This window comes from Myotis myotis, unplaced genomic scaffold (assembly GCF_014108235.1).
Source record: "Myotis myotis isolate mMyoMyo1 unplaced genomic scaffold, mMyoMyo1.p scaffold_m19_p_1, whole genome shotgun sequence".
In the NCBI taxonomy this organism is placed as follows: Eukaryota; Metazoa; Chordata; class Mammalia; order Chiroptera; family Vespertilionidae; genus Myotis; species Myotis myotis.
This window is the reverse complement of record NW_023416313.1, coordinates 129,971,290-129,996,147: the sequence shown is the minus strand read 5'-3', so window position 1 is coordinate 129,996,147 and position 24,858 is coordinate 129,971,290. Positions and strand designations below refer to the sequence as shown.

The window sequence follows — 24,858 nt, the reverse complement described above, 5'->3', positions numbered from 1 at the left end:
TAAAAATTGACTTTATGTTCTTAGAGAAGTTTTAGGTTTACAGCAAAATTGAGAGGATGGCACAGAGATTTCCCATATATTCCGTACCTTCCCTCCACATGAATAGCCTCCATCCCCCTTAGGAACATCTCCCACTAGAGAGGTACATTTGTTACAGTTGATGACTCTACATTGACACATTTTTATCACCCAATATCCATAGTTTAATTAGGGTTCACTCTTGGTGTTGTACATTCTGTGAGTTTGGACAAATGTGTAATGACATGTATCATCGTTATGGTATCATACAGACTATTTTTACTGCCCTAAAAATCCTATTTATCGCCACGTTCCAATCCCTATAACTACACATCTTTGTACTGTCTCCATAGATTTGTCTTTTCCAGAATGTCAGATAGTTGGAATCATACAGAATGCAGCCTTTTCATATTAGCTTCTTTCACTTAGTAATATGTATTTAAAGTTTCCCTGTGTCTTTTTATAGCTTGATAGCTCATTTCTTTTTAGCACTGAATAATATACATTGTCCAGATGTACTACAGTTTATCCATTCATCTACTGAAGGACATCTTGGGTTCTTTCAGGTTGGAGCACTTATGAATAAAGCTACTATAAACATCCTTGTACAGGTTTTTGTGCACTCTGTACAAGACATAGTTTTCAACGCTTTTGGGTAAATACCAATGAGCATGATTGCTGGATTGTTTGTTGAGTATGTTTAGTTTTATAAGAAACTGCCAAATTGTCTTCCAATGTGGCTGTACCATTTTGCATTCTCACCAGCAGTGAATGAGAGTTCTGTTGCTCTATATCAGTGATGGCGAACCTATGACACGCGTGTCAGAGGTGACACGTGAACTCATTTTTTTGGTTGATTTTTCTTTGTTAAATGGCATTTAAATATATAAAATAAATATCAAAAATATAAGTCTTTGTTTTACTATGGTTGCAAATATCAAAAAATTTCTATATGTGACACGGCACTAGAGTTAAGTTAGGGTTTTTCAAAATGCTGACATGCCGAGCTCAAAAGGTTCGCCATCACTGCTCTATATCCTGGCCAGCATTTAGTTGATGTTGTCAGTGTTCTGAATTTTGGCCACTAATAAAAATGTGTAGTAGTATCTCATTTTTATTTAATTTGTATTTCCCTAATGACATATGATATGGAGCATCTTTTCATGTGCTTATTTGCAATTTGTATATCTTCTTTGATAAAGTGTCTGTTAAGATCTTTGGCCCATTTTTAAATTTGGTGGTTTGTTTTCTTATTGTTTAGTTTAAGACTTTTTTATGGTATTTTTCTATAACAATCCTTTATCAGATGTATCGTTAGCAAATAGTTTCTCCCAGTCTGTGACTTGTCTTCTCATTCTGTTGACATTTGACATTGTCTTTTGTGGAACAGAAGTTTTCTATTTTAATGAAGTCCATCTTATCAATTGCTTCTTTCATGAATCATGCCTTTGGTATTGTATCTAAAAATCATTGTCATACCCAACTTCATCTAGATCTTCTATGTTAATTTCTAGGCGTTTTACAGTTTTGCATTTTACATTGAGGTCTGTGATCCATTTTGGAAAATGTTTGGATTAATATAATTCCTTAAAACACACCAGTTGTTGTTCATGGCAAGGTAAAATACGTCTGTCTCTAATTACTATGAGTCTAGTTTTGCTAATTCCACTAGATGTTTAGCTTATGATTGTGCTAAAATATCCAATAAGCAGATGGTGGGGTCAGTCCCACAAAGAGATCCTCGGTGTCATGTAATGTCACTAGAGGAAAAGTAACATGCACTTATTTCAAGGACCGTGGTCTTTAACACAGTTCTCATAACTCATCGAAAACAGCAAGTCCAGCAGTACGTCTGGTAATATCTGCTAAAGTCCAAATCAGCAGGTTCCTCAAAGACATTTTTAACTTGCCATCACTTGATATTTTTATATATCTTTTACAATAAATACTTTATTTTCATTGCCTATGGAACATTTAAGAAAAACCCGAGGGAGGATTTTATATTAAGCAGGGCCCTATGAACAGAATTGTGTAGTAGGCACACATACCTCATCCACTTGCAACTCTGGAAGGAAGATGTAGGCTGTTACCCTTAGTGTTTCTTTTGTTTTTCTTTTTAAAGTTAAACTAATGTTTTTTAAACATCATTTAAAGTCTCTGAAAATCTGGACAACTATATATTGTGATAACAGCATTAGAGAACCACTTGACTTTTTGGTAAATGGAAGTGTGGTCATTGATTCGCTCAGCTGAGATTTGCATTAACTTCATACATGCAGTCTTCACATCCTTCGAGGACTAGTTTAGACAACCACTTCATTCTTCACTGGCCATCTCAGAGTCTAGTGACATCTGCTAACCTAGAGACATTGCACAGAGAAGCTGTAATGGATCTTGGAGATCACTGATTTCTGGAAATCGGAGGGTGGCGGAGTGTGGGACTGGCTGTGACCATATTGTTGTTACTTGGAGAACCAATAGAACCAGGACTAGAGTACACATCCCTTAACTCCAATGCAGGTCTCTTCCATTCTTGTAGCCCATCCTTTTTTGAATACACCAATCTTATGCATTTTAAGTCAATCAAAATTTGAAGCACAGTGATCTGATTTTGTGTAATTTAAAATGCTACTTACTAACTTTATGTTTAAAATATTCTAACTTTGAAGACCAATTTCTACAGATAATTAATGATTTCATGGTGGTGGTGACTTAGTTAAGAATGATGATGGGGAAGAATTCCGAGGAGAAACCAAGATGGCGGCATAGGTTAATGCCGGAGATCGCTGCCTCAAACAACCAATTCAAGGGTACACCTAAAAGACGGAATAGACATCATCCAGAACCACAGGAAGACTGGCTGAGTGGAAATTCTACAACTAGGAGGAAAGAGAATATCATACCCAGACTCAGAGGAGGCGCAGTGCTGAAGTGAAATACTCAGGTTCGGAGTGCGTGTGGAGCGGGCTGGCGGCGGAGGGCGCGGTTGTTGTTTTCAATCGGGAGGGAGTTTCAGACTCTGAGCTCCAGATCTGGGCGAGTCTCTAGGGACCCAGACTCAAACGGGAGAAGCGGGACTGTCTGGCTTTGGTTGGAACTCGAAGGCAGCTTTCTCTCCAAGGTTTGCAGCGGTTGCTGGGACTCTGTGAGGCAGAGCCCCTAGGGACGGAACTGAGAGCAGCCATAACTGCTCGCTCCGGCCCGCCCTGTAGATCCCCAGGGACCCACCCCGCCCAAGCCCTGCGCAGAGCCATTTGCCGGATAGCCTCAGGCAAACGCTAGATTTGCACCGCCCTAGAGATCCAGCACAGAAGCTCTCCCACTCCAGACACAGCTGACTCTCATAGCCAGTTAGCCTGGAGGTCAAATCACCGCCGGTATTGCCGACCGACAACAATCAAGGCTTAACTACAGCAAGACTGTGCACAAAGACCACTAGGGGGTGCACCAAGAAAAGATAAAAAAATGCTGAGACAAAGAAACAGGACGCAAATGTCAGAAATGGAAGATATAGAGCTCAAAACCACACTTTTAAGGTCTCTCAAGAACTGTCTAGAAGCTGCCGATAAACTTAGTGAGGCCCTCGAAAAGACTGGTGAGACCGCCGATAAATGTAGTGAGATCCTCAAGAAATCTAATGAGACCCTCGATATTGTGATAAAGAACCAACTAGAAATTAAGCATACACTGACTGAAATAAAGAATATTGTACAGACACCCAACAGCAGACCAGAGGAGCGCAAGAATCAAGTCAAAGATTTGAAATGCGAAGAAGCAAAAAACACCCAACTGGAAAAGCAAAATGAAAAAAGAATCCGAAAATACGAAGATAGTGTAAGGAGCCTCTGGGACAGCTTCAAGCATACCAACATCAGAATTATAGGGGTGCCAGAAGATGAGAGAGAGCAAGATATTGAAAACCTATTTGAAGAAATAATGACAGAAAACTTCCCCCACCTGGTGAAAGAAATAGACTTACAGGTCCAGGAAGCGCAGAGAACCCCAAACAAAAGGAATCCAAAGAGGACCACACCAAGACACATCATAATTAAAATGCCAAGAGCAAAAGACAAAGAGAGAATCTTAAAAGCAGCAAGAGAAAGAAACTCAGTTACCTACAAGGGAATACCCATATCACTGTCAGCTGATTTCTCAACAGAAACTTTGCAGGCCAGAAGGGAATGGCAAGAAATATTCAAAGTGATGAATACCAAGAACCTACAACCAAGATTACTTTATCCAGCAAAGATATCATTCAGAACTGAAGGTCAGATAAAGAGCTTCACAGATAAGGAAAAGCTAAAGGAGTTCATCACCACCAAACCAGTATTATATGAAATGCTGAAAGGTATCCTTTAAGAAGAGGAAGAAGAAGAAAAAGGTAAAGATACAAATTATGAACAATAAATATGCATCTATCAACAAGTGAATCTAAGAATCAAGTGAATAAATAATCTGGTGATCATAATAGAATCAGGGACATAGAAAGGGAATGGACTGACTATTCTTGGGGGGGAAAGGGGTGTGGGAGATGCGGGAAGAGACTGGACAAAAATTGTGCACCTATGGAAGAGGACAGTGGGTGGGGAGTGAGGGCGGAGGATGGGGCGGGAACTGGGAGGAGGGGAGTTATGGGGGGAAAAAAGAGGAACAAATGTAATAATCTGAACAATAAAGATTTAATTTTTTTTAAAAAAGAATGATGATGGATTAATTTCTTTGCTAAATTATTATAGTTCTATGGTATCATCTAAAGAGGATGGGAACAAAGGGCTACCCAAGTTGGGCTTACATAAGCTAGACTCATGAAGTTCATTTGAAATCGACCATTATGTATTGAGCATTTACTGTTGTTGGGCCCTGTTCTGGGCATCCCGGCCATGGCATTGAACAGGCTCTGAGTATTATCATCTGCTGTCCTGGAGCTTACTTGTAAGGGAGGAGCAATTCCTAATTTGCTCTTTTCATTTCTATTGTTAGAGCAATGGTATTAGAGCTGAAGGGAAAGTAATTTTCCCTCTGTGAGAGCTCCTGGATCAGTTAGATAAAGCTGGTAATATACAAATGAAGTATTTATATAATCACTGATTCTGTGGACTCAACAGTACAGAGATAGTTGTCTGGACCTATAGACAGCGTATGCTGTAAGCAGAATAGGAGCGTTAGAATAAAGATGCTAAACCTCTCAGAATCTCATTTTCTGAATTGGTGAATTAGGACTAATAATAGCTTGTGAGTATCAAATGAGGTTATAAGGTAAAGTGACTGGCCTAGCATATAAGAAATGTTCAATAAATGGTTGCTGCTATTATCTTTTCTTATTATTATGTATACGTGTAGTCGAAAGAAAGATTAAAGTGTGCTTAGGTTTTCTTAGTCTTTACCCCCCCCTATAGTACCGCAATTCTTAGCTTTTTTTTTTTGTTTGTTTTCTTATGGCACAAATTAAGTTCACAGGAACAATAACATGCTTCCAGGAATATACCTGAAACTAATTGAAATTCCACAAAATAGGTCCAGAGATAGTTGCTGCTTGTGCTGGGCTTGGGGCCATTTAGCAAGAAGTACGGGGCACACTGAGGACAGATGCTGCTTGATTGGGGTTTGTGAACCTTGGAGAGATTTTAGGAAAGTCGGCGGCATGGGGGCATGGGCCAAGACAAGCCATATGTATGGAAAAGCCACAAGTTGGTGGGGCAGCATCTCAGGGAATCACCAGGGAGGGGAAATGGTGTTAGCTGGGTTGCTGGAGAGTCAGATATGGTGCCAGCTGGGGCTTGCAGGCTGGGTGGGGAAAAGGCCCCACAAAGGAGCGATGGCTTCTGCCAGCACTTCTGTCTCAGAGAATGCTGTCCTTCCAGTTAATTTTTTAAGAGGCTGAATGTTTTCTTAATCATAACTATATGGGGTGATAATTAAAGGTAATAAAAATGTTTAAGGAAGTCCTTTTGGTTATAGGAAAAGAAAGTCCTTACTTTTGAGCCAAAGCTCGATGTGATTAAGTGGGTTTGCTTGTTATTATTGTTATTAATAAGGAAGAGGAGTTTTGTTAAGTCTGAAATATTAGCCCCTAACTTTTTCAACCTTTTTAATATAAGTGTTTATTTAGAATTTTAAAAATAAAGTGAGGACACTAAAGTGGGTTACAAGGTGTCGTATGATTTAAACCTTACCTATATATGTTCCTCATTTTATCAGAATTTCTTTCTGGCTCATTGTGTTTGAGCCATACCTTCCTTTGAATATTTTGTATTATTTTCGTCAGAGCCTAAGTTCATACTGGATTTCCTGCTGGAATGCATTCATCTCTCACCTGGCTGTCCCTCTCTCCTAACTCCCCATGACCCAGGTCTTCAGGTCTGTTTAATTTCTCTTCTTAGAGAAGCTTCCCCTTTGACCCAGTGTGGATGTTTCCCTCCCATGCCCTTCTCTCCAATAGTATTAGCTACTTCTCTTTCACTGTTGTCCCAGTGAGTAGTGTATTTATTATTTATTCATTTGTTTAACTGCTTTTGTGTTTTATCTTTTTTGCTTGCTAGACAGTAAGGTGTGTGAAGGGAAGGACGATGTCTGTTGTGTTCACCTCAACATGCTCAGCACCAAAAGCCAGTGGCTGGCTCTTAGTGAATCTTCTAATATTTGTTGACTCATTTAATGGACTCAACTAAAGCAGAGGTCAGCAAATTTTTTATATAAAGGGCCAGGTAATACATATATCAAGCTTTGCAATCTGTGAGGTCTCTTTTGCAACTACGTAGCTCTGCCATTTCCACCCAAGCCAATGCTGTGGCTGTGTACCAATAAGACTTTATTTATAGAGACAGGGCAGCCAAATTGCTGGTCTCTGAACGACTGTGTAAAGCAGAACAGATAGCATATTGTGAATTGCATATCTGCTTAGGTTGCCTTCTGTGTAAGACCTGACTAAATTTTTAGACAGGAGGCAACCTAACCAGATGGAACACTTGAGCTACATATTGACCAGAATTAACTGAAACAACTTTCCCAACTCAATAAAAAAAGAAACAGCAGGATCTGAATGTGAGTCTAACTCCAAAGAGAATCCTTTCACCATACCCAAAGGTAAGGCCAGGCTTGGTGTCCTCCCATGACTCCCTGAGCTTCAGGTCCTCATAATACCTCTCTAATACCTTCTGTACAGTTTTGCTTTGAAGAAATAAAAAGGTAATATATGGATAATTCTTAGCACACAGTAGGTCTGCAATAAATGTTGGGTTTCTTCTCCATTTCATTTGGTAATCACTTGCTTAAAACCTTGCCCTTTCTACTATATGATACTGTCCCTTCGATGTCCCTGAGGCCCCATATGTATACCTCCAACAACACTGATGACTGTATTATAATCATTGGCTTACCTCCCTGCTCTTCACTAGTGAGTAATCATTGGGCAAGTTGTTCACCTTTAAATTCAGAGGGCTATTGTGATGATCAGATGAGTTTTGTAAATCACTTAGCATATAAGTCTTATGCTTGTATATTTTCTTTTTAAAATATGTTTTTATTGATTTCAGAGAGGAGGGGAGAGGGAGAGAGAGATAGAAATATCAACGGTGAGAGAGAATCATTGATTTGCTGCCTTCTACATGCTCCACACTGGGGATCGAGCCTACAACCTGGGCATGTACCCTGACTGGGAATCGAACTGTGACCTCCTGACAACACTCAACCACTAAGCCACGCTGGCCAGGCTAAGTTTGCATATTTTCAAGTGATGAAGTGGATGTTTGATGGAAACATAGGTCTGGATAATTCTAAAACCCATTCTTTCCCTCCTTACAATGCTCATCACATTTAATAAAAAAGGCATAATTTGTGTCAAAATTTATTAATTGACTTGATACAGTTAAAAAAAACTATGATATATACAGAGTGGGTCAAAAGTAGGTTTATAGTTGTTTGTATGGAAAATAATACAATTGATAAATAATAATACAAGAATAAACTCTGTTTCACATACTCAAACTGTTTCCCCCCCTGTATTTCTTGTTTATTGAACAATTAACAGACACATTAACACACTGAGAAATTTATAGTGATTTCACACTGAGAAACTATCATAAGAAAAATATTTAAAATGGAATTTATCTTTTTAGATGTAAGGGCATTTTGATGTGAGCTGAGCTCAGAACTCATCTCCTTTAAACTAAACTCCTTGTTTGTCATTTACCCAGTGTTTTTTCTTGCATCTTTATTGGCTCAGGTCTTCCTGTCTAAAAATAGTGACAAAAACCCCCCCATCCCACACCTCTATTGGGAACTCTGGAGACTCTCTCTTGTCCTGTTGTTATGCATAACTTCCTGATGGGATGTGTATACTTTGTGCTTCTCTTTCCTCAGCACTTACTCACAGTTGAGGTACTATATATTTTCTATTTCTCTGTCAACTTATGATTCACAGGTATGTCTCTGTTCTTTTCTGCGATTGATCTACCTACCCACCCATAACCTTCACTCTAGTAAAGTGGTAGAAAGGATACTTCTAAGCAATGTTTTTGTGTTTTGTAATAACGACAGCATTTGAAGATGAGGATTTTGCCTTCTTCCTGAAATTCCCTCTGCATGGCTTCTAAGATTGTACCAGTAAATTAATATTTGAGACACAGTTCTATATATGTCCTTTCCTTCCTGTTCCTCCTCCTCTATATAAACTCAGACTGACATTCAAGATTATTATTTTGTAATCTTATCTCCCACTTTTATTCCAACATTTACCTTTTATTTTATCCCAACTGTAATAGTTAGACTCTCTGTACTTGTCTTTGATAGTTTTAAATCCTATATAATAAAAGCCTGATATGCAAATTGTTTGACCGGGAGTTCGACCACTCGCTATGACGTGCGCTGACCACCAGGGGGCGACGCGGACCATGGCGGGCATTGGTGACGCAGTGCTGGCATTGGGCGGCAGTGGAGGCATTGCTGGCCCTGATGGGCCCTGATGAGAGCGGGACCACGGTGGGATGGTGGAGCAGGTGAGCGGGCAGTGCCAGGCCAAGGCGAGTGTGAGTGGGGGCCCAATCTCCCCTAGATGGTGACCAGAAGCGGTGGCCACTGCTCAGCTCCCAGGCGCTGAGGGAGCTGGTCTGGGGGCTCAGCCCCAACCGATATTCCTGTAGATGGGCCCTGGGCTGGGATGGAGAACTGGGGGTGGGTGGTGGTGACCAACCTACTGCGGTGCCCGGGTAGGGGGCTGTGATCTCTTGCTGGCTACCTGGGGGCAGGGGGGATGGAGGTGCAGTGAGAATGCGGGGTGTCCGCTGAGCTCGCTCTCAGTCTCCCTGCTACCTTCCCCCAGGATGCCAGGGCTCGCACACAGGGGAAGAACTATGATATATACAGAGTGGGTCAAAAGTAGGTTTATAGGTTTATATCCGCCTCCCCGTGCTCAGGTGCCAGGGGCCCATGAGGAGCCTGCCCCCGCCCCTGCATGGCTTCTTCCAGGTGAGCCAGGCTGCAGCTGCTGGGACTGGGGGCCAGTCAGGCTCCCCTTGGGTTCAGTCAGACTCCTGTGGGTTCGTGCAGGAGCTGTTCTGTGAGGCTGGCCAGGAGAGAGCGCACTGCTCACCTGGCTTCCGTGTGGCGCCACTGGGCAGCCCAGAGGCCCATGCTGTGCCTTGGCCCATGCTTTGATTGCTGTCTATGTCTAGGGACTGCACCCATCCACGAATATCGTGCACTGGGGCTCTAGTATATATATGTATATGTATATATATATGTATATGTATATGTGTGTGTGTGTGTGTGGATACACACACACACACACACACACACACAGGCCACATTATTATGATCACCTGATGTTTGTAGGCAAATTAGCTATAATTTCGCACTGAAGTTGCTAGAGGGCCAGAACATAAATAGGGAAGCAGGTTGTTTACCACGACAGTAGAAGTGATTTTTTTCTGAAAATATTGGTCAACAACGCGATTTAACAGCCTTTGAACGTGGGATATATTTGAACGTGAGTGGCCAGATTATTATGACCACCCCATCAGTACTTCATTGGACCACCTTTTGCCTTCAATACTGTGGTGATTCTTCTTGGCATTGACTCCACGAGATGTTGAAAGGTTATGTGAGGCATCTGATACCATGCCTGATGAATAGCACTGTCCAGTTCTGTGAGATTTGATGGTTGTAGAACCAGCTGCCTGATGGCTCTTTTGACTTTGCCCCACAAATGCTCAATTGGATTGAGATCTGGTGATTGTGGGGGCCACCTAAGCAAGGTAAAGTCTCCCTCATGTTCTTGAAACGACTCCTGCACAATACGAGCACTCTGGCATGGCGCGTTGTCTTGTTGGAAGAAGCCATCTCCATTGGGATACGCCATCAATATGATAGGAGGAACTTGATCAGCAATGATACTTAGATATGTTGGAGAGTTTGTTCTAGGTCTGTGAAATATGCTGTCGGTATTTAAGTGGGGATTGCATTGAATCTATAGATTGCTTTGGGTAGTATGGACATTTTAATGATGTTGATCCTATTAGTCCATGAACAGGGTATATTCTTCCATTTGTTTATGTCTTCCTCTATCTCTTTTTTTCTGTGTCCTGTAGTTTTCCTAGTACAGATCTTTTACCTCCTTAGTTAAGTTTATTCCTAGGTATCTTATTTTTTTTTTTGGTGCAATGGTAAATAGGATTGGTTTTATTTTTTGTTTGTTTGTTTTGGTTTCTCTTTCTGCAAGTTCATTATTGGCCTATAAAAAAAAGCCATAGATTTTTGGGTGTTAATTTTGTATCCTGCTACATTGCCAAATTCATTTATTAGCTCTAGTAGTTTTTGATGCAGTCTTTAGGGTTTTTTATGTATAATATCCTCTCATCTATGAGTAATGACAGTTTTACTTATTTTCCAGTTTGGATGCCTTTTATTTCTTCTTCTTGTCTGATTGCTGTGGCTAGCTAGCACTTCCAGTACTATGTCAAGCAGGAGCGATGAAAGTGGGCATCCCTGTCTTGTTCCTGTTCTTAGGGGAAATGATTTTCGTTTTTGCCCATTGAGTATGATGTTGGCTGTAGGTTTGTCATATAGGGCTTTTATTATGTTGAGGTATGATCCCTCTATTCCCACTTTGCTGAGGGTTTTTATCAAGAAAGGGTATTGGAATTTGTCAAATGCTTTTTCTGCATCAATTGATATGATTATGTGATTTTTGTCTCTCAGATTTGTTTATGTGATGTATTACATTTTTTGATTTTCAGATATTGTACCATCCTTGCATCCCTGGGATAAATCCCACTTGTCATGGTGTATGATCTTTCTACTGTAATGCTGGGTCTGATTTGCTAGAATTTTGTTGAGGATTTTAGCATCCATGTTCATCAGAGATATTGGCCTGTAATTCTCTTTCAAATGAAATTAGACCACCAACTTATACCATACACAAAAATAAACTCAAAATGGATAAAGGATTTAAACGTGAGACAGGAAACCATAAATATCTTAGAAGAATCCATAGGCAGCAAAATATCAGACATATGTCCTAGCAATATCTTTACCAATACAGTTCCTAGGCCAATGGAAACTAAGGAGAAAATAAACTAATAGGACTACATCAAAATAAAAAGCTTCTGCACAGCAAAAGAAAACATCAACAAAACAAAAAAGCCCACTGCATGGGAGAACACATTTGCCAATGTTATCTCCGATAAGGGTTTAATCTCTGAAATTTATAGGAACTCATATCTTAACAAAAGGAAGATAAACAATCCAATAAAAAATGGGCAAAGGACCTAAATAGACACTTCAAAAGTGGACATACAGAAGGCCAAGAGACATATGAAACATGCTCAAAGTCACTCGTTATTTGAGAGATGCAAATCAAAACGACAGTGAGGTACCATCTCACACCTGTCAGAATGGCTATCTTCAACAAATAAAAAAACAAGTGCTGCCAAAGATGTGGAGAAAAAGAACCCTCATGCACTGCTGGTGGGAGTGCAGACTGGTGCAACCACTGTGCAAAACAGTATGGAGTTTCCTCCAAAAATAAAAATGGAACTGCCATTTGACCCAGTAATTCCACTTCTAGGAATATATCCCAAGAAATCAGAAACACCAATCAGAAAGGATATATACACCCTATATTCATAGCAGCACAAGTTACAATAGTTAAAATTTGGGAACAGCCTAAGAGCCCATCAGCAGATGAGTGGATTACAAAACTGTGCTACATCTACACAGTGGAATACTATGCTGCTGTAAAAAAAAGAAAGAACTCTTACCTTTCACAACAGATGGATGGATATGGAGAGCATTATGCTAAGCAACATAAGCCAGTCCGAGAAAGATAAACATCACATGATCTCACTCATTTGTGGAATATAATGAACAACATAAAGTGATGAACAAATATAGATCCAGAGACAGAGAAGCATCAAACAGACAAACTTCAGAGGGAAGGCAGAGGAGAATGGCGGGGAGGGGATAAGAGATCTACCAAAGGACTTGTATGTATGCATTTAAGCATAACCAATGGACACAGACACTAGGGGGGTGGTAAGGGCATGAGCTGGGAGGTGGGGGTGGCCGGAGAGAGGTCAATGGGGGGGAAAAAGGAGACATATGTAATACTATATGTCATACTTTAAACAATAAAGAATTAAAAAAAGACCCTAGAGCCAGAGTTGATCTGGGTACACAAGCGGACTTTAAGTCTTCAGGATTCACAATCTGCCTAGGAGCAGCTTTTTGTGTATTATGTGAATGTTTCTGAGGACTGTTAAAAAACAAAATTCAAGTAAATAAAATTTAAAGGTTCTTATTGGCCTTATTCAGTCATGAATTGGGCAGCATTCCATCTAGCATAGCAGTTCTCAACCTGTGGGTCATGATCCCTTTGGCGGTCGAATGACCCTTTCACAGGGTTTGCCTAAGACCATCCTGCATATCAAATATTTACATTAAAATTCATAACAGTAGCAACATTACAGTTATGAAGTAGCAACGAAAATAATTTTATGGTTGGGTCACAACATGAGGAACTGTATTTAAAGGGCCAGAAGGTTGAGAACCACTGAAAGCAGATTGAAAGGAGTTTTGAGGAATTAATAAGAAATCAAAGACTCTTACTGGCAGAAGGAAGCTGGGACAGGAAGTTAAGCTAGCAAAAGGTACACTGGTTGTGGCAGGGTCACTTTTAGGGGATGACAGAGCTCTATCAGGCAGATTACCTTAGTAGTGCTGTCCAGGTGATTCCTGATTGACTAGTTTAAGATTCCTTTTCTGGACCAGCTGAAACTAGTTAAGTCTCATTTTGGTGACATGGGGCTTATCAAAAGTGACCCAATTTGGGGTTTGTTGTGATGTTTTTAACAGGGCAAAGGGTCCATAGTTTTAATCTGATTCAGAAATGTCAATGGCTCCCACAGGCGTTCATGCATCCAGTCTAGCTCAGCAGAGCTGTACAAGGTGAGAGATTTTTATAGACCCAGTGAGCAGGAACAAGGAAGTTATACTGGGCATTTTCCCACTGTTTAAAGCAGGGTTACTTTCCTTATATGGAGCAAAGGGAAGTCTCGGAGCTGGATGAGGTCACTTACTGAGCAGGCAGGCATGAATTCTTGACTTAGGCCTTCCTTTTCTGGGGAGCCTGACATGGAAACCTAGTTGCATCTTGGATTGCTGATGTGGTGTTTAGCATGAGTGACTCCATTTTCGGCACAATCTGGTACCTTTAGCATTAATATGACCATTTCCAGGATGGAAGGGTAGGGATAGTTGTTTGCCTTAATTAATTCCTTGTGGAAGTCTAGTGGCTGCTCCAGATCTGGCCTTTGACTTGTTCCAATATAAAATACGCTGCTTAGTGGAGTGCAAAATCACTGTGCTGATAGGGAGATACATTTTTGATAAACATCCTAGAGTTCCAGTTCCAGCACATGACTTGTAGAGTCTTACATAAATCATGTTTCAGTGTATTGTTCTCATTGCTGCTAGTAAGGAAAATATTCAATTACCTCTTTGTTTTCTCACCTATGTGGAAGACCTGCTTTTGCTAATGAGCATACATCATTCTGACTACTAAAATGGTCAATTTTGGAAAAGGAACTAGTGAGGCAAATAGTTAAGAGCAAGTTTTCTTAGTTGGTAGATTAAATATAATTAAATTGGGGATCCACCTGACTTTGTGATTTGCTGAATTACTTATGAAAACTAATTTGGTGTGGTCAGAAACTAGGCTAATTAAAGAATAATGGTACAGTGTAATTTTTTAGACAGCTATAATTGCAAAAATCATTTAACTTTCATCTTTTACAGGATTTGGGCATAAAGTAAATATCAACACTGAAATTATCTAGAAAATAGTGTTTTCATTTTAAGTGCATCAGAAGACAATACTATTTAATTAGAACATAGTTAAATATCTGATATTTTTTATGTTTTTAACTTCCTTCTCTTCTCAGATGATTAATAAAAGAACCATCTGTAATTGTCTATAGGTATAAGATAGCTTTGTATAAATGTTTTAGATAATTAACTGATAACTAGATATGGACAATATGTTCATTTGTTGAGAACCAGGGAGGCTAGAATAGATTTCCACTGGAAATAATTAAGTATTTTTTAGGTAATTAAGCATATATTAGTTAAGGAAGTAGAAAGAGGTATTGACTGCAATTCCATAATGCCTTACACATATACTGTATTTACAAATAAAGAATTTATAATAGTTGCTAATATAGTTTTCTTTTGAAAAAATATAAATTTTTCCAAATTGTGGACATGCAGGGTTTTTAAAGAGGTTATCAAATGAACAGTTTTGTTTTAAGCATATGCCTTTATTTTTATGTACTTTAAAAAACAGAACTAAGTCATCAAATTCATGGTTTCACTGTTATCCTATATAATAAAAGTGTAGTATGCAAATTGTCCCCTCAACTGGGAGTTCAGCCAAGGGAAGGGAGGGAGGCCCCGGCCAGCCACCATCAGCGGCTAGGGACCCTACCAGTGCATGAATTTCTTGCACTGGGCCTCTAGTTAATTTATAAAGGTCCAAAAATGGCATTTAAGTGAAAACAGACAAACAAATAAACAAATAAAACTTGATTTAAGAAAGTATTAGGCCAAAAAATAGTTCTGTTTTTTATAATCCTCACCTGAGGACATGTTTTTTCATTGATTATATATAGAGAGAAAAACATTGATCGGCTGCCTCACCCATGCATCCTGACCCATGATGGAACCCATAATCTAGGTATGTGCCCTGACTGGGAATTGAAGCCGCAACCCTCACAGGCAGGGGATGGGACAATGGTCTAATTACTGAGCCACATTTGAACTCCGGTACCTTGATAATTCTCTTAACCTACATACCTCATTTGCATGGAATGTTATTACATGAAGCAATGGTATTAAGCAGGCTATTCTGATACCTTAAAGCATAATGTCCATCTTATGCTGCATAGACATTTTTGTTGTTGTTAATCCTCACCAGAGGATATTTGTTCCATTGATTTTTAGAGAGATGTGAAGGGGGTGGGGGGGCGGAAAGAGAGAAAGAGAGAGAGATAATTGATTGGTTACCTCTAGCAGGCCCCCTGACCATGGCTGGGGATTTATGTGTCCTTGACTGGGAATCGAACCTGCAACCCTTTGGTGTGTGGGCTGAGGCTCTAACCACTGAGCACACTGGCCAGGGCTAGACTTATTTTTCTAAAGGTCTGGTAGGGCAAAATAGGAAGCAAAATTCTTTTGTGAGTTCAGTCATAACCCTCAGATTGAGTCATGAAGCTAGTTATAAGGCCACTTGTATTTGTTATTAAAGCTAAATACATTATAGGATTCAGAATTGCTTAACTTGACAGTCTGCCAGGAGACATCGAAAACCATGCCCTTGATAGGGAATCAAACCTTCGACCCTTCAGTGTGTGTGTGTGTGTGTGTGTGTGTGTGTGTGTGTGTCCAACGCTGTAACCACTGAACACACAAGCCAGGGCAAAATAATTATTAAATTGTGGACAGATCACGAGAATTCTCATGTTTTCTGTTCTAAGGCTTGTGGCCAATCATGAGAATTCTTTAAAAAGATATTAGCTTGTAAGAACATGTAATAAATAACTTCAAAATGCAATGGGTATTTAATTTTAAAGCATGCCTTTAACATTTATGTAAAACATTTTTTGTACTCATTCAATAGAAACTTATTTGGCCACTGGGTAAAGCTAGCAATAAAACTACTGGTCCGCAATGTGTTAAGACTAATAGAACATATGTCTATTTTAAGGAAAAATTTAAAAAATTTAATGGGAAAAAGTTTATTTTTTAGAGCAGTTTTAGATTTATAGCAAAACTGAGTGGAAAGTGCAGAGATTTCGCATATACCCTCTGCTCCACACATGCACAGCCTCCTCCATTAGATTGGCCCACTTGTTACAATTGATGAACCTACATTGATACATCATTATCACTCAGAGTGTATAGTTTACATTAGGGTTCACTGTTGGTGCTGTATTTTCATGGATTTGGACAAATGTAGAGTGACATGAATCCACTATTTTATTACCAGAGAGAGTAGTTTCACTGCCCTAAAAATCTGTGCTCTCCTTCTTCGTTTCTTCTTCCCCCTTAACTCCTTACACCCACTGATCTTTCTACTGTCTTGATAGTTTTGCATTTGGAGGACATATTTTAAATGGCTTAATAGGAAAAAATGTTTGATTGGATTTAAAGCATATTTGCATTATCACTAAATGCATTTTTTAGTGAAAGAATAGGAAATAGAAAATCCTATTAAAATTTTTGATTGATTGTAAAACTGGCTTAAATTTTTATTACCTGTGTGAACAAAGTATAATGTTGATGGGGGCTCATCAGAAAGTTGGAGAGATCCTTTATCTTGATCAGCATGTAGTCTTTATAAGCATATACCTGGTGGAAAAACGTATGGTCATGGAAACAAGTTTATGTTTCTTATGAAAAAAACCCGAGATTTTTCCTTGGGAGTTTTATATAAATTCTGTTTTTATTATCTTCCCTAATACTTTGTATTTCAGTTTCCTGATTATAGTTATGGAATATAAAAGGAAAATATAACAGATTTTTTATCACCAAGTGCAGCCTTCCCTTCCAGGAACCAGGTTAAAAAAAATTATTTCTGATCTGTGACATGACATGAAACCTGAACTGTATTTACTTAATTTTAACACTGTGGAGTCAAGTCTCCCATGCTGTCTTGGTTTTTAACCCACTGTAGGCAGTCTTGATCAGGGACAGATTTGATCTAGAAACCTAGAACCTTCCAAAGGATTGTGGAACTTGTAAAAATGTGTACAGTTTTTGAATCATCCATCTTTATCCTTTCTGTTGATCAGGCTGATTTAGCTCAGAGATTTTCCAATTATAACTTTAGCTTGGTGTGGTTACCAATTGTAGCTTTAGGTCACATGTGTATTTGTTAATTTTGTCACTTAGCATACATTTAATGAGTATCTCTACACCAGGCATTGTGGAAGATAATTTATTATTTATCTTTGTTCTTAAGGAATTTATAGTCTAATGGAGGGGAAAGCCACACAGATATTTATATACAGGGGAGGGCAAAAGTAGGTTAGTAATATAATAATAATAATAATAATAATAATAATAATAATAATAATACAAGAATAAACTCTGTTTCATGTACTCACAACTGTAAATCTACTTTTGTCCACCCTGTACATGTAGTAAGTACAATGATAGATTAAATAGGCTTTAAGATCCATGTTGGAATTGTGGGCTGTGGTTGTTACTGAGTTTTAAAAAATTGCTATATAGTACAGTACATATAATTTTTCTGCTTTTAATTATAAGTAATAACTTAGTAAGACTTGAATAAGTATAAAATTGTGAAGTTTAAAAAATACACAGTAAAGTCTAAAATTTAGTCCCCTTTTATATCCTAAAATCCTTCCCCCCTTCCTTTTTTACTTTTCATTTATTTTTTTTAAAACCATTACCTGATCGGACATTTTAGGTCATTACTTTTTTTTTTTTTGGTCACCAGTGATGCTTCATAAGTTTTCTTGTACACCTATACTTGCACACATGTGTAAGTTATGTCTATAATGAAAATTCTTAGGAATAGAATCTGGGCTGAAGAATATTTCTTTGTAGTGTATTTATTATTATAATCCTTAGAATAGTAGGCTTTTCTTTCAAAGATAACTAAAAGCTTGGAAAGCTTATGGACATTTGGTATTGGCAGAAATAGTCTGGCAAAGTACAGTTAAGTCCTCACTTAATGTCTTCCATAGATTCTGTGACTTTAAGTGAAATGATGTGTGCTGAAACCAACTTTACAGTAGGCTAATTGATACAAACAAGAGTTAAGTTCCCAGGGCATCTCATCTATGTTTTAACAAAACATTGAATGAAAAGAGGTAATTGGAGTACCTGTTGTAGTTCTAATGATTTAGCTGAAGCATGGCAGGAGTCTGTTACATGGAGGGAATTTCAGGGTGGCTTTTTGTCCTTGATTCCTCTTCAGCTCCCTCCCTCAGTGCACCTCACCTTCCTGCCACAGGAGCCACCATTGCCCTCATATCATCCCTGTGTAGACATACTCTTCCCCAAATTGCTCTATATTATGAAATCTCCTTTTTCACTATCTAGTGTCCTTTGATTCAAGTGAGGCACTGTTCTGATTGTCAGAGCAAAGAAAGTCCACGTTGTGTGACTCTATAGAGCAGCATTTTCAGAGTCTCCTTGAACTCCACAAAATAATTTGTAGAGAGTGATATTTCACTATCCTAAAGAAGTGAAATCCCTGTATTTGAGTGTGATATTTACTCTCTTCTCTCTCATTCTCTCCTAATGCAGCTCCACAAACTTTTTTTGGATATAGCTAATGACCACTAGAAATATTCCTAGTTGTTTAACCCACAAATAGGAGAGCACTCTGTATTTCTCTGCTCAGGCTGCTCTGATCCATTGAGGGTGTGATTAAAATTTTCTTACAATTGACTAGGAAAAAGTTTTTCAATCATACATTTGTAGAGTTAAAGAAAAAACGTTCCTGTCTCTTTTCTGTACATTTTTTTTCATAGTACCTTTCACTATGAAAAAGTTTTAGACTGAATTCCAAAATTTAGGGAATATTAAAAATAAATTAATAAAAATAATTAGAGAATATATATATGAAAGCATACTATGCAAATCGACCAGACGGTGGAAAGACCGGTCGGCTATGATGTGCACTCTCCACCAGGGGGCAGACGCTCAATGCAGGAGCTGGCCCCAATCGCCTGATTAGCCGATTGGGGCCTACCTACCAACCTCTTGGTCCCTCCCCCTGGCCGGCAGGCTCTGATTGCCCGATGGGGAATGGGGAACTGGGGGTGGGTGGCAGTGCATCTTCAGGAGCCCTGATCATCCTGACGGTCGCCTCACACTCAGAGGGCAACTGGTGGCAGCAGGGGGCGGGGCCAGCAAGCGGCCAACCTCTCTCGGTCCCTCCCCCTGGCCAGCAGGCGCCAATCGCCCGATGGGGAACCAGGAACTGGGGGTGAGTGGCGGCTGACACAGGTGGCACCAGGGCCCCGATAGCCCCACCAGTCGCCCCACACACAGAGGGCGACTGTGGCAGCAGGGGATGGGGCCAGCTGCCCACAGCCAGGGAAGATTCGCCCTGATCACAGTCCAGGCCTAGGGACCCTATCTGTGCACGAATTTCATGCACTGGGCCTCTAGTATTAAAAATAAATTAATAAAAATAATTAGAGGATAAGGGTAAGAGATCCTTATTTTTTATAGCTGTGTAGTATTCCATTGTGTAAATGTCCCACATCTTTTAAACAATGTATTTTTATAGATTTCAGAGAGGAAGAGAGAGGGAGATAGAGATAGAAACATCAGTGATAAGAGAGAATCATTGATTGGCTGCTTCTTGCATGCCCCCTACTGAGGATTGAGCATGTGCCCTGACCGGGAATGGAATTGTGACCTCCTAGTTCATGGGTCGATGCTCAACCTCCAAGCCGTACCATCTGGGCCTTTTCATTTTGGTTATGGTTTATTTTGCTGTGCAGAAGCTTTTTTAATTTGATATAGTCCCATTCATTTATTTTTTCCTTTGTTTCCCTTGCCCTAGGACAGTGGTTGGCAAACTCTAGTCAACAGAGCCAAATATCAACAGTATAACGATTGAAATTTCTTTTGAGAGCCAAATTTTTTAAACTTAAACTATATAGGTAGGTACATTGTTATTAACTTAATTAGGGTACTCCTAAGGCTTAGGAAGAGCCACATTCAAGGGGCCAAAGAGCCGCATGTGGCTCGCAAGCCTCAGTTTGCCGACCACGGCCCTAGGAGATGTATCGACAAACATATTGCTACTAGAGATGTCTGAGACTTTGCTGCCTATGGTTTCTTCTAGGTTTTTTCTTTTTAAATATATATATTTTTTATTGATTTCAGAGAGGAAGGGAGAGAGATAGAGAGATTGAAACATCAATGATGAGAGAGAATCCTTGATCGGCTGCTTCCTGCACATCCCGCGTGGGCATCGAGCCTGCAACCTGGACATGTTTCTTGACCAGGAATTGAATCATGACCTCCTGGTTCACAGTTCAATGCTTAACCACTGAGCCACTGCAGCCGGGCTCTTCTACGATTTTTATGGTTTCACAACTTACACTTAAGTCTTTTATCCATTTTGACTTTATCCTTGTGTATGGTGTAAGTTGGTGGTACATTTACACAATGAAGTACTGTAATAAAGTATGGAGCTGTAATAAAGAAGGATCTTACCCTTTGAGATAGCATGGAGGGACCTGAAGAGTATTATGCCAAGTGAAATAAGCCAGTCAGAGAAAGACAAGTATCACATGATCTCATTTACTAGTATAGGAGGAATGTAATGAACAAAATAAAGTGAGAAAAATAGATTCAGAGGCATGGAAGCATGCAACAGACTAATGAATCTCAGAGAAAGGCGGGTGAGGGGAAGCGATTAACCAATGAACTTATGTGGTTCAAGTGGGTGTTCCAGTGATGATAGTAAGAAACAAAATGGTATAAGAAGGACTAGCCCCAGATCTTCTTAAGGCCAGATCTCCAGTACCTGGTGGTGAAGGTGAAAAAAAATAAGAAAGTTCAGATAGTGAATCTTCCTTTAGTGACTAAGCTTAATTTTGATATCAATTACATATAAATGTGTGTTTATTTACATTCTATCAGTAAGAGAGCCTGAACTTGACCTCTTAGTTATAAATACATCAAATGGCCAAATATCCACCATCAAACTTTGTTTAAAAAGAAAAAAGGCATTTATAACCTGGCAGTATATGTCTTGTTACCAAAATAAAGGGCTCTGAAATGAGAAATAAAATAACCTAAAAAATGCAATTAGTGCTACAAATACGAAGATGGACTATTGCAGGGATGCAGTGAGCATCTCTCTATATAAAACCCTACTATGCAAATAAACCGAACAGCGGAACAGTCAAACAACCGGTCACTATGACGTGCGCTGACCACCAGGGGAATGTGCGGAACATGGCGGGCGTCGGCTGTGGCAGGATGGTTGTGCAGGTGAGCTGGTGCGCAGACCAAGGCAGGGCGCTGGTTGCTGTCATCGGGGCAAGCCTCTGGTGGTTACTGAAAATTCTTTGCTCCTGCACACCATGGTCCCACCTAGTGCTCGCACCTGCTGCTGGCGCTGGCCCCGCTCGCACCTGCTGCCAGCGCCGGAGCTGCTGCTCGCACCTACTGCCGGCACTGGTCCCGCTCATGCCTGCAGCCAGTGCTGGAGTCGCAACTCGCACCCACTGCCGGCACCCGGCGCCAGTCCCAATCGCTCGGTGCCGTCAGCGGGTGCGAGTGGCGGCTGCCAGCCCCAATCGCCCCTGAGGGCTTCTCCACCTTCCCCTGGTCCTGAGGGGTAATCGGGGCAGCAGCTGCCGCTTGCACCCACTGACAGCGCCGGCCCCGCTTACACTTGCTGCTGGTGCCAGCCCCAGTAGCTCCGCGCCCTCAGCAGGTGCAAGCGGGGCCAGTGCTGACAGCCCGTGGGAGCAGCGGCTGCAGGAGCGGAGCTATTGGGGCTGGCACCAGCAGCAGGTGTGAGCACTAGGTGGGACCATGGTGTGCAGCGGGAGGGGCCGGGCAGGGGTGCGGAGGATGGGCCAAGACCCTCCCCTGTGCCCACCGCAGCCTCGCGGCCCACAGTTCCTTTCAAGGTGAACGAATTCATGCACTGGACCCCTAGTTTAATATAATATAAAGTCAATATGAAGTAGGTTAGTGATAAAAAAAAAAGAGACTTTTCTTGGAGCAGTGGGTACACAATGCACTGTGCAGATGATGTTTTGTTGAGTCATACATTTGAAATCTGTATGAATTGTGAATCAATGTCATCGCAGTAAATGCAATTAAAAATAATAAACTCAGTGCTCCCCCCCCCCAAAAAAAAAGAACAAAAGCCCAGTGGTTTTAGGCAATTCCTGTCTCACCTAAATAATCTGTTGCCACTAATTCAGTGCTTTCCAAATGGTAATTTATTGGGCTCTTTTCTTCCCTCTTTCCTTTCCATAGCAAATTACTCTTCAAGGAAAAAGGCAAAGAAATACAGCCCTTGAGCCATAGATACATTTAGCAAGATTTTCAGAATTTGTATGATTTATCTGAGGCATCTTGGCTGGTTGTAGAAATGTTCTCAAGAGTAAAAAGAATTTATTTGAGACATCGTCACATTTTCTTAATCCAAGGAGATTACAATACAATTGAAGATAATTCACTATGAGTGGACATAGCAGAGCTATCTCTCTTTAATAATGGGGAGATGATGCCTGGAACAATCAAATAGGCACAGTTACTTAGTTCACTTTGTGTAACTGTTGCACAGATTTATTATTTTTCCTCTTTCTGATTAACCCAGAACTCAAGTCTGGCCCTATAGTGTAGGCTTCAGAGAAGTCGGGGTTCTTGTCTTTATAGGCTCCTTTTCTCTTTTACATTTTACTGGATAATCTCACGAGCGTTCCCTTTAAAGTTATAAAATCCTACTCTTAAACTCCCCATTCCATTTTTGGCTGGTAGGTCCACTCAGCAGTTCAGGACATTCACCCTTGCCAGCGTTTTTTTTTGTTTGTTTGTTTGTTTGTTTGTTTGTTTTTTACCAAAAATAAAGAAATCATTAAAATCTTTAAAGAACTGCAAATGAGAAGAGACATTTTTTAGGAAACACAGAATGAATTTGCAGCTGTTAGGTGAGTGGGAGTTTCACCCCAACATGGATTTATTGTCAGATTATTCACTTTTAATGTTACCTAAATAGGTGCAAATTTCAATTAGTCCTAAGTGTCCATTAAGTTTCCTCTATTAAGAGATGCTTTTGCCAACTTGGAAAAAAAATCGTTTTTTAATGCTTTTGTTTGAGATTGGATGTAGACATATATTTCTTGTATTTTTACACATTGAAGAAAACTGGCTGAGAGCAGTTTGGTAGAAAATGGAAGACCTTGATGGGAAGACTAAAAGCATGAGAATTGAGGCCAGCTTCCTGGTGTTATGATGCAGGCTTGAATAGTTTCAGACTTTTAATATCTCACAGAAAGCTTACTAAATTTATAAGTCCTCTGGTGGTTCCATTGTTTTTCAGTCTCATCTCTCTTCCTTGCAGATAAGGATGAGATCTCACAGTAATTACAGTTTATGCAGGGAATGCCTTGCTTCAGAATATTTTGAGTGTAATCAGCCCTTGTTTACTGTAGTCTTTGAGTAAAACCACAGAATAAAGTCTGGACTCATAGATTCAGAATTGTAGAACTGGAATTGATTTTCAGATGATCAAATCTAAATAGGATTATACTTTGGAATTTCCTGTTACAGCCTGATATAGAACTGTGCAGATCATAAGAGTTTGATAATTATTTGATAACTATAACCAATATATAACTTAAGTCACAAAAGGTAGAGGTTAACTTTGAAAGTGCTAGATATATTGAGCTCTACTGTCTTGTTTAAGATGTGGTCACTGTTAGTGGTCAGTACCTTTCTGGAATTGTAAAACCAAAACTAAAAATGGACTAGGAACTAGCTTAGGAAAGTATAGACCAGAAGGCCAAAAGTTAAATAAATGGCCAAAAGTTAAATAAATGTCCAGAAGTTAAATAAATGGCAAAAGTTTGAATAAATAGGTGGTGGGGATAGAGGCTGTGCATATTGGTGCAGATATAGTGAAGTCAAAATAGCTGTGCAGCTCAGCAAGCATGGCTCAGTGGTTGAATGTCGACCTATGAACCAAGAGGTCACAGTTAGATTCCCAGTTGAGGCACATGCCCGGGTTGTGGGCTCAATCCCCAGTAGGTGCGCAGGAGGCAGCCGATCAATGATTCTCTCTCATCATTGATATTTCTATCTCTCCTCTCCCTTCCTCTCTGAAATAAATATAAAATAGCTGTGCATTAGAGTCAGTTCCATGTTGATATTGTGAGTGAGTAAATCTCCAATGAAGCTACTGCCATTAAAAAGTTTAACTGCCCTGCCTGTGTGTTTCAGCGGTTAGAGCAGGGGTCCTCAAACTTTTTAAACAGGGGGCCAGTTCACTGTCCCTCAGACCGTTGGAGGGCTGGACTATAATTTAAAAAAAAACTATGAACAAATTCCTATGCACACTGCACATATCTTATTTTGAAGTAAAAAAACAAAACGGGAACAAATACAATATTTGTATTTGCATGTGGCCCATGGGCCGTAGTTTGAGGACCCCTGGGTTAGAGCATCATCCCCTGGACTGGAGGGTCTCTGATTCCATTGATGTTTCTCTGTCACATCGATGTTTCTCTCTCTCTCTCTCTCTCTCCCCCCCCCCCGTCATTAATGATAATAAAA

General features: G+C 40.0%; 1 protein-coding gene across 9 annotated transcripts in view; it reads left to right on the top strand.

Annotated features, from left to right (window-relative positions):
- Window positions 1–24,858, top strand: part of MPP7 (membrane palmitoylated protein 7) — a 323,210-nt gene that overhangs the window by 13,439 nt on the left and 284,913 nt on the right. Inside the window, exon 2 of one of the 9 annotated variants that reach the window (XM_036352085.1) lies at window positions 15,180–15,244. The exons of the other annotated variants lie outside the window; for them this stretch is intronic. The gene's annotated coding sequence lies outside the window, so the exon portion shown is untranslated. The remainder of the gene's footprint in view (window positions 1–15,179; window positions 15,245–24,858) is intronic. 9 annotated transcript variants of the gene reach the window in all.